This window comes from Nicotiana tabacum, chromosome 8 (assembly GCF_000715075.1).
Source record: "Nicotiana tabacum cultivar K326 chromosome 8, ASM71507v2, whole genome shotgun sequence".
Taxonomy (NCBI): Eukaryota; Viridiplantae; Streptophyta; class Magnoliopsida; order Solanales; family Solanaceae; genus Nicotiana; species Nicotiana tabacum.
Window position 1 is genome coordinate 31,123,449 of NC_134087.1, and position 15,303 is coordinate 31,138,751.

The 15,303-nt window shown below is 38.0% G+C and overlaps 1 long non-coding RNA gene across 1 annotated transcript; it reads left to right on the plus strand.

The window, feature by feature from the left end:
* Window positions 1–636: 636 nt before the first annotated feature.
* On the plus strand, window positions 637–14,078 carry LOC142162665 (uncharacterized). Its single transcript, XR_012693914.1, has 2 exons — window positions 637–1,203; window positions 13,808–14,078. It is a non-coding gene; the product is annotated as an uncharacterized LOC142162665 (long non-coding RNA).
* Window positions 14,079–15,303: the final 1,225 nt, after the last annotated feature.

Below are 15,303 nucleotides of genomic sequence, written 5' to 3' on the forward strand. Positions count from 1 at the left end.
TCAACCTCGGATTCAAGCCTAAGGATTTCCAGACTTCCGAATTCCGCAAACGATGCCAAAACCTAGCAAACCTCGACCGAAAGACCTGAAATTTTGCACACACACCACAAATGGCACAACGGACCTACTCAAATTTCCCGAATTCCATTCCGACTCAGATATTAAAATTTCCACTGTCGACCGAAAAATACCAAATTTCCAATTTCGCCAATTCAAGCCTAAATCTACCACGGACCTCCAAATCGCATTCCGGACGCGCTCCCAAGATAAAAATCACCTAATGGAGCTAACCAAGACATAAAAATCTAAATCCAAGATCGAATACCAAAAAGTTAAAACTTGGTAAAACCTTTCAAATTTAAAGCTTCAGGCTGAGAATTATTCTTCCATATCTGTTCTGATTAACCTGAAAACCAAAACCGACGATTCACATAAGTCATAATACATCATTCGGTCTATTCATGCCCAAGAACTGGTGAGCGAAGTGTAAGTGCTCAAAATGACCGGTCGGGTCGTTACAGTTTAGGGCGAGGGAGGATAAATGGTGAGCGTATGATTGAGTTTTGGCTCAATCTACTCCCTCCATTTGTCCTCTATTTGTTTTATCAAACAAATTTTGAGATATTCGGAGGAATTTCAGTTTTATTGGAGAGGATGTATGAGAATGTTCTGGAGAATACTATATATTCTCATCTTTCATATTTGAGAAAGGGAGTTCTTTTGGGAGTATTTTTCGGAGAAAATATAGAAAGGGCTAGGGTTTTAGATAAAGGGGGAGTTTTCTTCTCTAATTTTGGATCTTCTTTTAAATTCCAGAAAAGAAAATAATCGTTTCTTATTTTTGGTTTTCAGACTTCTTTAATTTTTTTTTTAGGTTGTTTCAAGCTTGAGAAAAATACAAAAAAAAAATGGGTTTTTTTAAGTTAGAAATTGAGATTTCAGAGGCTAAAATATAGGTCTATTTCTTCCTCTTTCAATTATGGATTTGAGTTTTTTAAACCAAAAATAGAGTTTGATTAAAGTTTGGTTTCGAGTTCGGCGTGAGGTTTCGAGGTGCCGATTCGAGTTCCTGCATGAGGTTGCAGTTAGAGGTTCATGTCCGAAATTTCATTCAATTTTGGTTGCTATTTTCTTGGTCTGAGATTTGGAGTTGGAGCTCTGTACCTACTGATTTCTCATACCTTAAAGGAAAGCACATTTCAGGTCCATCTTTTCCCTTATCGTTTCTTTCCTTAGTATTGATTCATGCTTGAAAGAGATATTCGATACTCTGCGTCATTGCTTGATGCCCTGTTTTGTTGTTTGACGTTTTATCATGTTTTGTCCTATGGTTTGAGTGCTTTGTTTTAATTGTGGTGCTATGGCATGTTATTTCATTTTGATTTTGGTTTCAAGCAGTTAGTAAGGTCCTCATAATGTATTCAATTAATTAGAGAAATGATTTGGGTTGTTTCATTTAAAGATAAAATCTACATCATGCATCAAACTTTTCCTTGTTCTCTTTTCCTGAAAATCAAATGCCGAAGTTTTTTATTTCTAGCTATATTTGGGACTACTGTTGGCGACATCTATGTTGGTGGATTCTTATTTAAATGAATAGCTTCTTCTGTGGATTCTTAAAAGGTTATAATAATCACATGAACATGAACCTTAGGCTCTTTCAAATGATGGTTTGTTGGAAAGGGATATTGGAAAAGTTCTGTTAGTCGAGGGATAATCTTCCATGTCTTGAAAATTATTTTTCTTGCTAGATTTCTTGTGTTGTTGAATCTTAAAATTTTAAGTGTGTCGTGCATGGTATTAAGGATCACATTAACTCTCTTTGGATACTACTTGTTTGGTGATTAATTTCAATAAATTTCCATCTTCTGTGCAATTGTAGTTTGTCAAGTTCGTATGTTTAAGTGGAAATGTGGCTAGGTTGATGGGATATTTTGCTCTTATCCTACTTTGAATTGCCATTTTTAATTTTATTATTATTATTATTATTATTTTCTCCTATTCCGTTGTTACTATATTTTGTTTCTTCTATATGTTTGGTTATTTGATACTATCTTGGTATAAATGGATGGTTTGAATGATTGTTGGACCTCGGGGAGTGGGGAATACCCAAGCCCGTTAGTGATTAATTTCACTCTGCTTTCTTATTATTTTATTTTGTTACCCCGTCACTTAACCGCAGGAGTATGTTTTAGGCCGACCACTTGGGTAGGCGATGTTAGGATGCTTTATTAGTTTAGGTGGAAGATCATTCTCATAGTTAAATTTATCTGGGGAATGCCCCGAAGAACTTGTAAATATATTCAATTCGGGGACTGCCCTGTAATACATGTATTGGGAGGCCTTGACGAGCATCGTGGAGAAGCCATAGTGTAGGTTAGTTTAGGATTTCTTTTCTTTTCTTTACATTTTTATTTATTAGGTGGGAACAATCGTGAGCCTTTTTGGTGTTTATTCTCGTGTTTTGTGTGTCCCTACCTCAATCTGAGTCTTCTTTAAAAACCAACTAGATCGAGTTTGCAATCGTGTTTTTCACGGCATTCGAGGAATGCCTGACACTTTCTCTCCGAGTCAAATGAATGCCCTTTCTCAGAATCTCTGGGGCTTTTGGTTTTAGAGTTCAACGTGTTTTGAACGAAAATTTATTTTTAAATGGAGACCTGGCACACCACAACCAAATATCAGGTGGCCACTCTAAATAATCTTTTAAAACACAATTTCATCACTTTCAATTTTCAAAACCCTTTCAAGCTTTGCAAAACCTTTTTATTATTTTTAAGTGGGTTCAGTGAGGTGAAAAAAAGGATGTGACAACTTTAGCAACTCTGCTGGGGAGTTGCAGGTTCGAGATGATACTACGATCTTGCCGACTTTTTAGAATATTCTTTTTTTAGGAAAATATACCACTGGGCTGATTGCCTAGAGGTATTTTTATTAAGATAATAAAATATAAAATAACACGTGTCTGGAGGTCTTACAAAATGTAAGTGCATAAAAAATGAAAGTACATGAAATATAATATCAAAGTCTTGTGTGACACAATCCTTTGATAGTATAAAAAGATCTAATAACCATAAATCTTGAATCAACCTAACTGACTTCAACTTGCAACCCCTCTTTAAAAAGGATTGCATTCTCTTTGTTTGGATCTAGGTAGTTGCACTTGGTGTCTTGGTCAAATGGGATCTTCATGTGATGTCTATAACTGGTATCTAAACTAGAACATGACTACTTGTTCCAAAATTTGCACGAAATGCATTCTAAGATACCTGTCCAGTTCAAGGCAGAAGGGATGATGTTGCAAATTTGTCGCCACATTGCGTGATCATACCTAGACAATCTTGCAACAAACCTTTTATATTTAGGTTCCTTATATGTAGTAGATGCATCATGTGCATGGGAGCTCCACCAATACTCAATAAATTTCCCGCCCAAAGTTGTACACCCCCATTGCCAAGTTTACTTAATGTGGGCAGTAGACAATCCTTGCGCATAACATTAGCTCTTGAGACTTGATGGAATCTGTGTTTCTTACGTTATGTGATCCTAAAGAAGTGGTAGATGCAAAGGGATATGCATTTCCTAGTGTAACTCTTCCCATTTCCTCCACATACTAAACATGGTAATGGATCACGTAGCATAGGCTTGTGCTCAACCTTCTCTTTGAATTTTTGATAGAATAATCGGGCTCACCTATATAGAGGTTGAGTATCAAAGATACTAATACCACACTACTAGGTTTGGCCAAAACATAGAGCCAAACCCCCTACTAGGTTATACCTATAGGGGTTGAGTATCAAATCCTTCCTCTTCTCCTCCCTTAGTATTTGAGTTGGAAGGGTCATGTTTTCTCCTTCCCCTATCATTTGCCTCATTCCTCCATAATACTTTCTCCTCCTCTTCTTCATTATTATAATCTCCCCTTCACTCTCCATATCAATTAGTTTCTTCATCAATTAGCATTTGGCTTGGCAACTCTTACCCACAAGTATGGTATTTGAAGTTTGTCATTATTCAATATCTTTATCCCTTGTATATCTAGTTCCCAAAATGAGTGTACCTGTTGTATATGTTGCTAGTCCAAGGTATGATCAGCTAACTTGTTGCCTTTATTCATTACATGAGCTAGCTGGAATGCATCCCTAAATAATAATGATTTGATTTCATCTACATGGTTTGCTATGTTCCAAGGTGGTTCCCAAGTATCATCCAACACATTCTTCATAAGTAGAGAATCTGTTTCAATTATGCATGGAGGTAATGACATTTGAATAATGTACCTTGGGGCCTCCAGAATTGGTTATGCTTCAGCTATATTGTTTGTTGCTTCCTCTACTGCATCTGTCTGGGCATAGATGAGGTCCCCTATTCCATCCCTTATACAAAAACCATATGAAGCTCCTCCATTGTCTCCTCTACAAACTCCGTTCGTATTGCATTTTATCCAACCCACAGGAGGTAATTGCCACATAACCTTTGTATATATCAGCTTTGGAACATGATGGCTTACTTTTTATGTAGGTCAGGCCAATTTGCTGCGACACCCTTGATGCTTGGTTTCCTCACTTTCACCAGCATTTGGATGGAGTTTGAAATATGATAAATCAGCCTATTAAAAGATACAATTTTCCCAATATTTCTAGAGTTCATCCTCTTCCATGAGTGCCAGACAATCAAGCTTGGAATTACTTGATATATTTCCTTCAAACTTGTATTTCCTGCTTTGTTCCACCATTCATTTATCAATTGTACCAGCTTCTTCCCTTGTGTTTTGATGCCAACAGGTGCACCAAAATAATTCCACACAAACCTAGCAGCTAGAGATGTCAACAAGACATGAGGTAATGCTTTTTCTCTAGGGTGCCTACGACGCGAACATCTTGAAGTTCTAATGTACCCCATCCTTTGGAACAATCATCCAAAGGTAGTTTTGCTTTCCATAATCTCCACATGAAGAAGCTAACTTTGAAAGGCAGTCCCTTCACCTAAAAGAACTTGTATAGCTTGCTCTCATCTCTTCTCTTCCTTATGTATTGCCAAGCAGACTTCCGTGTAAATTGGCCATCATTTCTGGCTTCCACCAGGGCTTATCCTTCATTGAGTTATGTGTAGGAGGTGTGATCATCTCTAAGATATGGTTAGCTAACTCCTCAGGCAATAGCTACCTCAACAACACTTCATTCCATGTCCCATTCTCCACCACCTCATCTACATGTTTTATGGATTCATCACACCAATGATCTGGACATGAAGCATGGTGAAGAGCACCAAGTCCAGTCCAATTAGCATATCAGAAGTAAAAGTTTCCATTCTTCAACTGCCACCACACTTGATGCACCACCTCCTCTCTCATTTCTCCCAAGGAACTAGCTCCTCATTAATCTTCTTGCAGTATTTTTTACTCATAAATATAGACCATAGTGTATCTTTTGTTGTATAGTTCCACCATAACTTGGCAAATAATGCCTTAGCCACATCATGTAAGGATATGAAACCAAGATTTCCTTCATTTTTAGGCGGACACAAATTGTCCCATGAAGCCCAATGTCTAGCCTTTTGAGTTGCTCTAGTAGAACCTAGAAAACATCTTGTGTAAATGATTGATCACATATGCTGGTGGGTTCACAGCTGACAAGAGATCAATTGGCACGCTTTCAAGCACATGAGAAATCAAAACTTCCCTGCCACCAATTAATAATAACTTACCTTTTCATGATGATAGCCTCTCCTGAACTTTGAAGAGGATGCCCTTGTAGAAATCTTTCTTCCTCCTGTTGTAGGATATAAGGCATCCCAAATATGTGAATGGGAAGGGATTTTTTTTAAATTATGTGATCAAATGGATTGTGTTAGCTTTATCTGCAAGCACACTTTCACGTGTATTAAAGGAGGACTTTTCCTTGTTGATCTTCAGACCTGAAGCTGCCTCATACTCCTCTAATACATTCATGGTAAGCTGCAGTACCCCATAGTGAGAAGAACAAAAAATAATGGTGTCATCTGCATAGGATAAATAGTTGATATTTTGACTCCACTTTGGCATACCAAATCCTATGAAGTCAGGATTATCAAACAAGGCATCCAAGGCTTTTCCAAGTACTTCAGCTGCTAAAATGAACAATGAAGTAGAAAGAGGATCTCCTTGCTTAACTCCATTTGATGATTTAAAGAAACCATTTGCGTGCCCATTCAAGAGAACAGAGTACCAATTGTCGAACACTAGCCTAAAGATCATGTCAATGAACACCTCTCCAAACCCCATTCGCCTAAGCACCTTTGTCAAAAACAATCATGAGACTCTGTCATATGCCTTTGCTATGTCCAATTTGATAACAACATTACATGGCTTTCCTCTCAAGATAATGTTAGTTATGATCTCTTGAGTTAATAATATATTGCCCACAATGCTCCTTCCTTTGACAAAACCAGCATGATTGGGAGATATTAAAGAAGGTAGTAGATCTACTAATCTCTCATGAACAACTCTGGATATGATTTTGTCAATGTTACAGGAAAGTAGGAGGGGAGCATGGTCTGAACCATACATGATCAGATGCTCTACTTCAAGTGTTGGGAAAAGGTCAATTAACTGTTGATTTGCAAAGTATCTATCAAGCCTCTTAATTATGTAGTAAATATCAAATCTACATTCTACCAAGTGTACAAAATCCCCTTGAAGCCCATGTCATATAATGCATATGTATCTACACAATGTGCAAAGTCTTCTACTTCACTTAAATAAACAGGCAGTCCCCCATATTTCTCTTCCTCAGATAGAATCACATTGAAATCTCCTCTAACAAGCCAAGGAGATTACATATCTGATGCTAAATGATGCATTGAATCCCACAGTTCAATTCTTTCTATAGCATCACCTTTGGCATAGACTAATGTCAAATATAATTCCTTGTTCAGATTTCTGTGAAATAACTTAATTATCATTTGTTATTCCAGGTTCATCACAATGTCAACATCTATATCTTCATCCAAAAAATCCTATATCTTACCATTCATATTAGCATAAGCAGAATGAATCCCCAGCTTCCTTTTATACTCCTCTAGCTTATTGATATCTTGCCAAGGTTCCATCAAACCTATCAAATAGAAGTTGTAGTTTCTATGTAGGTTAACCAACCTATTGAAAGTTTTTTATGTTTTAATCGACCTCACATTCCAGACTAGAGCATTATCCATATGATTATTTGGAAGTAGAGACCAAAGTCCTCTTTGGTTGCACTCTTTGAGGTACACTGCCCTTAATGTCTTTCTTTTGTTTCCTTGCAGGCTTTCCAGTTGACTTCTTCATGTCCACACTCTTAGGTAATATATCTCCAGCTCTGGCTACTTGTTGGAAGTTTGTAGTTGTTGAATCTTCCTCAATATCTTCGTTTATATCTTCTTGATCTTCCTTGTTATCACCTATCACTTAAGGAGCTAACAAGTTTGGTTCATGGTTTTTGGCAATCATCCTAAGCTCATTTTGGCCCCTGTTGTTAATGAGAACTCCCTTTGTCAATAAGCCACTGGTAACACTAAATGTTTTCCCAGCTAACAGTCCAGGATCTTTAATTGTTGATGTATCAATTTGAATGGCATTGTTGTTATGCCGAGTTTCATAAATTTTTGTAGTGACATGCAACTCAACTTGATCATGGGCCCTATATGTAGATTCCTTCCCCACCCCATCATTCAACTCCTTTACACTCATAGCCTCCTGAATTGCTTTGAATTGCATTGTATACATATCTCCCAGATTAGGGTTTCCAGAAATCACTATATCCAGTTGCCCAGATTTTACTATTCCATTGAGTTAAGTAGTCTTGCCTTGAGCTATTTGTTAATTTTCCATCATTGTATCATTAAAGACATTAACATCTACCTGGTCAACCTTTTCCTTCCCCAAAATCTCCACCGGAACCACTTTAGATTGATCAAAATTCTGAACAGTTTCTCTAGAAGTTACGGTTCCATTGGTTTTCTTCTTAGCTGAGGCTTCTCCAGCTTATCCAATTGCATTACCATCTTCCTTATAAGTTCCTTGACCTCTTCCAATCATCAGAATAGTTAATGATCGATTATCCCCTTCTCCACCCTCAACCCTAATTTCAGATATTCTAGGGTTTACTGTAGATAGTGGGCTCACAGTTGATGCTTTTTTCTCAATCATGATGCCTCTTTATTCCTTGCTTTTTGTACTACTATTTGTCATATTTTCAACCTCCATGATCTTAATTTCATCACTCCATAACCTTCTATAAGAATTGACATCAGTATTAGCTTCATTCCCCTTTGAATCATCATAGGTTTGCAATGAGACTTCATGACAAGAATGATTCAATATAATATACATATCTCTCAGTTCCTCCTTACTCATTCCAAATCTCCTATGAACCCACTCAATTGTGGATTCTTTTTTGTTTGCCTCCTCAATCCCCATCCCAACATCACTAGGGCTAGGAATTTGATTTTATGGATTTTAAACTCCTGCCTTTTTTGGAGTACCTTTCCCAGTAGAGGTAGGATTCACCTTTTTTGCTTCAACCTTCTCCTTGTTTAACACCTTTTATACTGATTCCTTCTTTATTTGTTTTTGAACTTCAATATCACATTCTTCTATGAATGCAAACTTATTACTAGTTTGCACTGGAGCATTAGATTTTTCCTTTCCGACATCATTAGATTTTAATCCTTTCCGACATCATTAGATATTCTAGTTAACTCCTTGCCTTTCTTCTCCTTTAATTCTTGAGAGTTCGTAACATCTCCATTCCCAGCCTCTTCAATTATATAACCTCTACTGTCCCTTTGATATTTATTTTTCCTTCTTTGTATCAACTCATTCCTTGTAGCATTTGGCATTGTCTTGCCCAGTATTTTCCCACTTGTTATGACCTTCGTAGAAGCTGAAACAGTTCCAACAACATCACTTTGCACAATAATATTCTTCTTATTGCCTTTATCACCATCTTCTTCATTAAATTTTTTGTGAAGCTCTGGATGAATCACCTTGCATTCACTCTCATTATGGCCTTGTTTCTTGCAAATTTTACAGTATTTAGGCATGTAATCTTACTTGATCTTTACCCATTTAGATTCCTCAGGACCAGTTTCATTTTCCTCTTCAATGATCTTAATCCTTTGAGGCAGCGTTGCTAACAAATTCACCTCTACTTGACCTTAGCACAACTAGGTCTTGTGCCATTTTGAGTGGCCAAATCAATATGAAGAGACCTTCCAACTACATTAGCTAATGAAAACACAAATTCCTTACCAAGAAAATTCGAAGGAGGGCCTAGAAATGATATCCAAGCAATTGCAATGGGAGTTTCCTCGTCAGGTTTCCACCATCGGCTCCTTCTAGTACATTTCATCTGCCAAAAATCATCTTAAGCCTTTAAATAAAAGGCTAGTTTGGACAACAAATGAACGTAATCCACCATTAATGACAGCTTGATCAAAACATGTGTATCCTCAATCAAACTTACTGAGCATTGGCCTTTTAATTCATATTAAATTGAGATAACCTTCCTTAACTCCTGTATTACTAGTTTTCCATAGGAAAACTTGCCCAGAACTACAAGATGCAATACTTGTTGCATTATTGATTGCTTAACTTTTGTTTTCTTCTATCGCACCATTGGTTCCCTATATAGGTATTCAACAGGCTTTAGTTTTAGAGCGGCTACGTGCATGAGGGCATTTAATTCTTGAGGCTGTAACAGTTTTGCGTCGTTAGGGATTGAAGTAGGGTTTGTAGGTGTTTGGGAAGGCTGTTTATGGTTTTTGGACGACTGACCATCCTCAGAAGGAGGCTGGCCGGTGGCATGAGTAGTCATGAAAGATGGGGTTTAGGCGTTCAGCGTAGGGTTTTTCATGAGAGAGAAGAGAGGTTTTTTGCATTTTAGAATATTCGGTTGAGGTTCTTATGTTTTATTTTTGTTTGATTTGTTTGACTTTTATTTTGTTTATGTTGTTTTATTATTTACTAGTTGTTTATGTGTTTACAGTTTTTTTGTTATGTGTTTATTGCTTTATAACTTTTATCATTTGCATAACCATGGGTCTTCTTTCTGCAACAAGTCTTTTGGAGTACATTTGAGTGTACACGGACTTTTGTGAGTCATCCGTGTATTTAGGGGGTGGCGTGGGAGCGTGGAGTCTACTGATATCTAGAGCAGCTACCATCGACCACGTGTCGCCCCGAATTACCTTGTCTAGTGAATCCTAAACGTAGATCAGCCTTTAGGTCATACTTATTTGCATCATGTCATTTAGACCTAGCGGGGCTCGGTCCCAGGAACCGTGTCCCATTGAAAGAGGCCTGTCCAGTTATGTCAAAATGGGCCCATGGCCCAAAAATACATCTAAACATCCATATGTGCTGCATGTTGCATACATTTACGGTAAATAGGTCATTTGGCAGACCAATGAGAGAGAAAAGAGGGTGAAGTATAAAATGAAGCAAGTAGGGCCCATCCATATTTTTCTTTCATAGTTTTCCAAAAAAATTAAAAAAGAAAGAGAGAAAAAGATAATCCAAAAGATTTTACATTTTTCAAAAAAGACAAAAATTATGTTCTCCAAATCAGTTGATTTTTTCCAAATTCTCTCCATATCCAATCATCCCGAACTATGCGTACCTGATTCTAATCATTCGGGGCGGGATACGTAGGCAAACCATATAGGGTCCGGTCTTCCTAGTAGGTCTTACGTTTTTGGCTTCAGAGGTCGTAGCCAAATTTTAGTGACCTGACCGGTAATTTTGAGCTTTAGCACGTTCTTCGGTGGTTTGAGGCCATGAGTAGCTTCACTTAAGGTATTATGACTTGCACGCATGGTCGTAAATGAATTTCGGGAAGTTCGGAGTTGATTTAGAAAGAAAATTCTCAATTCGGAAGTTTTAAGGTGAAAGAATGGACTAAGATTGAATTTTTGAGTAAACGACCTCGAAATTGGGATTTGAAGGTTCCAACAGATTCGTATGATGATTTCGGACATAGGCATATGTCCGAATAGGGTTTTGAAAGACCCGGGAACATTTCGGCACCTATTGTAGTAGTTGGCATTTTTGAAAAAATTTCATAAGTTTGGGTTGAAGTGCATTTTAGTGTTATCGATGTCCGTTTGGGATTCTGAGTCTGGTAATAGCTCCGTATGGTGATTCTGGTGTTGGAAGCACGATCGTAAGTGAATTCGGAGGTCCGTGGGTCATTTTGGAGTCATTTGGCTAAAGATAGAAATTTGAAGGTTTTTGAGGAGTTTGACCGGAAGTGGACTTTTTGATATCGGGGTCGGATTCTGATTCTGGAAGTTGAAGTAAGTCTGTAATGTCGAATATCACTTGTGTGCAAAATTTGAGGTCAATCGGACGTGATTTGATAGGTTTCAGCATCGAATATAGAAGTTTGAAATTCTAAAGTTCATTAAGCTTGGATTGAAGTGCGATTCATGGTTTTAGCGTTATTTGATGTGATTTGAGGCTTCGACTAAGTCCTAATACGTTTTGAGACTTGGTATGTTCGGACGGGGTCCCAAGGGGCTCGGGTGAGTTTCAGACCATTTTTAGCTGCTGGTTTTTGGCTATAGCAGTGTGCTACGCGATCGCGGGGAATTGGTCTCGATCGCGAAGAGCAAAATGGGAGAAAATGGCAAGTGATTCACGATCGTGGAAGGGCCTTCGCAATCATGTAGAGGAAAGTTTCTGCTGCACTGACCTGACTTTGGGAGCATGTATCTCGCAATCTATAAGGAACTTGGAGATAATCCAAAAATGAAAGTTGTAGCCCTTTGTGCCTAGTTTTTGGAAAATTAAACCATTTGGTATTTGGAGTTGTGTAAAAACGTCATGAGTGGTACATTATAGCCTATCCGGGAAGAGTTTAGAAATCGCGAAGAAGAAATTTGTGTTGCATGGGGCTGATTTTGGAAGCTTATATCTCGTAATCTATAAGGAGATGAGCAAAGCATGAAAGTTATAGTCCCTGGAGTCTAGTTTTCAAAAATTTATGGCCATTATACTAGAGACTATCCGGAAGAGCTGGGCACTTGTTCTTCGCAATCGCGAAGGGCAAATTTTGGGCTGAAAAATGTTGTGCTTCGTGATAGCGAAGCATTTTCTGCGATTGCGAAGAGTAAATACTTGGGCAGAAGCTATATTTCGAGGTTTAGGCCATTTTTATCATATTTGGAGCTATGGAACTCAGATTGATGCGATTTTTGAGACGATTTTCACCATATGGATTGGGATAAATGTTCTATATCCGAAAGTAATTACGCTTCATGATTCTATGGTTATATTCATCATTTATTTCGGATTTAAATGAAAGAAATCAAGATTTTTGTAAAACTTTTCAAGAACAAATTCATGATTTGGAGGTCAAGTTGTTATCAGAATTTGATAAAATTGGTATGGTTGAACTCGTATCGGAATGGGTTGTCGGATTTTGTGAGTTTTTTTGGAATCAGGGCATGTGGGCCTGAGGGTGATTTTGTCAACTTTTCGAGCGGAGTTAGGAATTTATCTAAATTGAATAGTTGTGAGTATTAGTGCATATATTTATGGATTTTCTCATTTATTGGCTAGTTTTGGAGCGTTGTGCATCGATTTAAGCCGTCGGAAGGGCTTGGAAGCCGTTTATGGAACTTCGGAGTGAGGTAAGTCTCCTTTCTAACCTTGTAAGAGGGAATTAAGCCCATAAGTGAACTAAATTATTATCTCCTTCTATTTGAGGGGGGATACGTACGCACGAGGTGCCGAGAGTCCGTACGTAGCTACTAGCTATGCCCATGTCCAGGTAGTTTAGGCTTACATCATGCTTTGTTGATATTGTTGTTAATTCATGTTATTGTTGTCTTGAGAAGAAACAAGATTAGGGTTGCATAATAATTGTGTTGAAAGGAATATGAATTGGGGAATTTAAGATTTTTAAGGGTTTCCATGAAACTTCGTATTTTCGAAAGAATTGAGAAATATTATAATGACTTAAGAAATCTATGTGTGACCGCGTCGCATGTGCATTTCGCGAGTGGGGAAAATCTCTTTAAAAGCTTCATGTTGAATTGTCCTTATTTTTAAAGGAATCAAGAAAAGGATTTTGATTTATTAATAAATTATATTTGGTCGCGTCGCATGTATGATTCGCGAGCGGGGAAATTCCGTAAATTATATTTGACCGCGTCGCACGTATGATTCACGAGCGGGGTATTTCCTTCTACTACTCTTATGGGATCGGGCCACTCGCCTTGGCAGGATTTATGTACCACACTCTCATGAGAGCATGCAGTTTGCCTCAGCAGATTAATAGATGCATCTATGGTTCGCGCCGCTCGACCCTCGGCAGTGTACATTTTACTTTTATGTTGGATCGGGTCGTACGCCTCAGCAGTTATATATATATATATATATATATACACACACACACATCATTCTTATAGAACTTGCGTGTAACATTTGGCTAGAAGCCAGGGTATCTGAGGATCTTTCCCTGATTTGAATTATGACAACCATTTTATGATAGTCACTATATCTTCATATAAATGCTCTGGTTACGAAGGGAACGTGCTAGTTGAGAGCTCGAGTATAATTGTAAAGAAGAGAATTGTACCACATACTTTATACATGTTTATTTCATATGTTTACTCTGCTTCATATTTATTCACTTCTTTACTGTATTTGAAATTATTGGACCACTAGTAAGTGTCGAAGTCGACCTCTTGTCACTACTTCTTCGAGATTAGACGGGATACTTACGGGGTACACGTTATTTTTGTACTCATACTACACTTGCTGTGCATTTTTGTTGCATAGGCACATGTATGACTAGTGGCCTAGTCAGGCGCAATGACATGTTTGATATGGAGACTTAGTTGAGTTGCACCTCTCGAGACGACCCACAGCTGGCAGAGTCTTCTTCAGAGTACTGTATTGTATTTTTCCTTCTTTCCAATTTGTATTCCGGACAGTTATTGTATTACATTATTTCTTAGAAATTGCTCATGCACTTGTGACACCGGGTTTTGGGTTGTCAATGGGATTATTCAGTGTTAAAATTTGTTAAAGACATCATTCTTTATTCAGTGGAATTCTTTATTAATTGTTTAATGTTTAAAAAGGAATGATTTCAAAAATATTAAAACGAGAAATTACTAGTTATTTGGTGTTAGCTTTCCTGATAGTGGTGTCCAGCGCCATCACGATCCTTAGTGGATTTTGGGTCGTGATACAAATCTTGCAAGTCTAGTCATTTTTGGCCATATCGGTCGTTTTGCAAAATAGGGTTATTTTCACAAAGTGGCTTGCTGAACCGTGTCCAAAGAGTCTTGAATCCACAATAAGCTTTCTCCTAACTTTAAGGTCCGTACTTGTTGAATTTGCATGTCTGGCCACTTTTGGGCCTTATCGGTTGTTCTTGCAAAATGGGGCCATTTTCGTAAAAGTGTCTCAGTGACCCATGTCTTAGAATCTTGAGTCCACAACTAGGTGTCATATTACTTTAAGGTCCATTCCCGCTGAATTTGCGTGTCTAGCCACTCCTGGCCACATCGGTCATTTTGCAAAATGAGGTCATTATTGCAAAGTAATTTTGGAGGTCTGATTCCTAAGAGGTTAGGGGCCACATAGGCCCTCGTGAGGTATTTTCCATGTCTTGGAGGTCATCCTAATTGAGTTTACACTTCTAGTCACCTTCGGCCACATAGGCCATTTTGCAACAATAGCCTCAGTCATATCTTGCGTGTGTCCCATAAGAGATGTCAACATCACATAGTGTCTTGAGTCGCTAACTATATTTAGCTTTATTCCTTTCAACATGTATGGATCCACTAACCAAGGCTAGAGTGTCAATAGTGGTCAAAGTCCCTAGGAGGCTAGTAAAGTGATGGAACATGTTCACCTTATTGAGCAGCATGATTTGATGTGTAAATTAGGGACTCTTATTTCTTTGATGGAAATTACCCCCATCCCGACCTTGTAGTGACAATGTTGACATTTTGAGACCCACATGGGATGGTATTTAACTTTGAGGATCTTGAGATGACACCACCTTAGCTGAGATAGCCGGGTTGACTTACCTGCCATATCTAGACAATGAGCTGATTTAAACAAGGGCTTATTCAAGCACAAAGTTCCATAAGATCATAGGGATGGATTCAGATAGTCATATGGGATGTCTGGATCAATCTTGGGTACCTTTGGACTTTCTGTTTGAGAGGTTTTCTCGTCCCACTAGGTGTGAGACCTTCATATATGTAATTGATAGAGCATCTATATCCTGCCACTCTGTTTGAGAAAGATGTTATTGATTG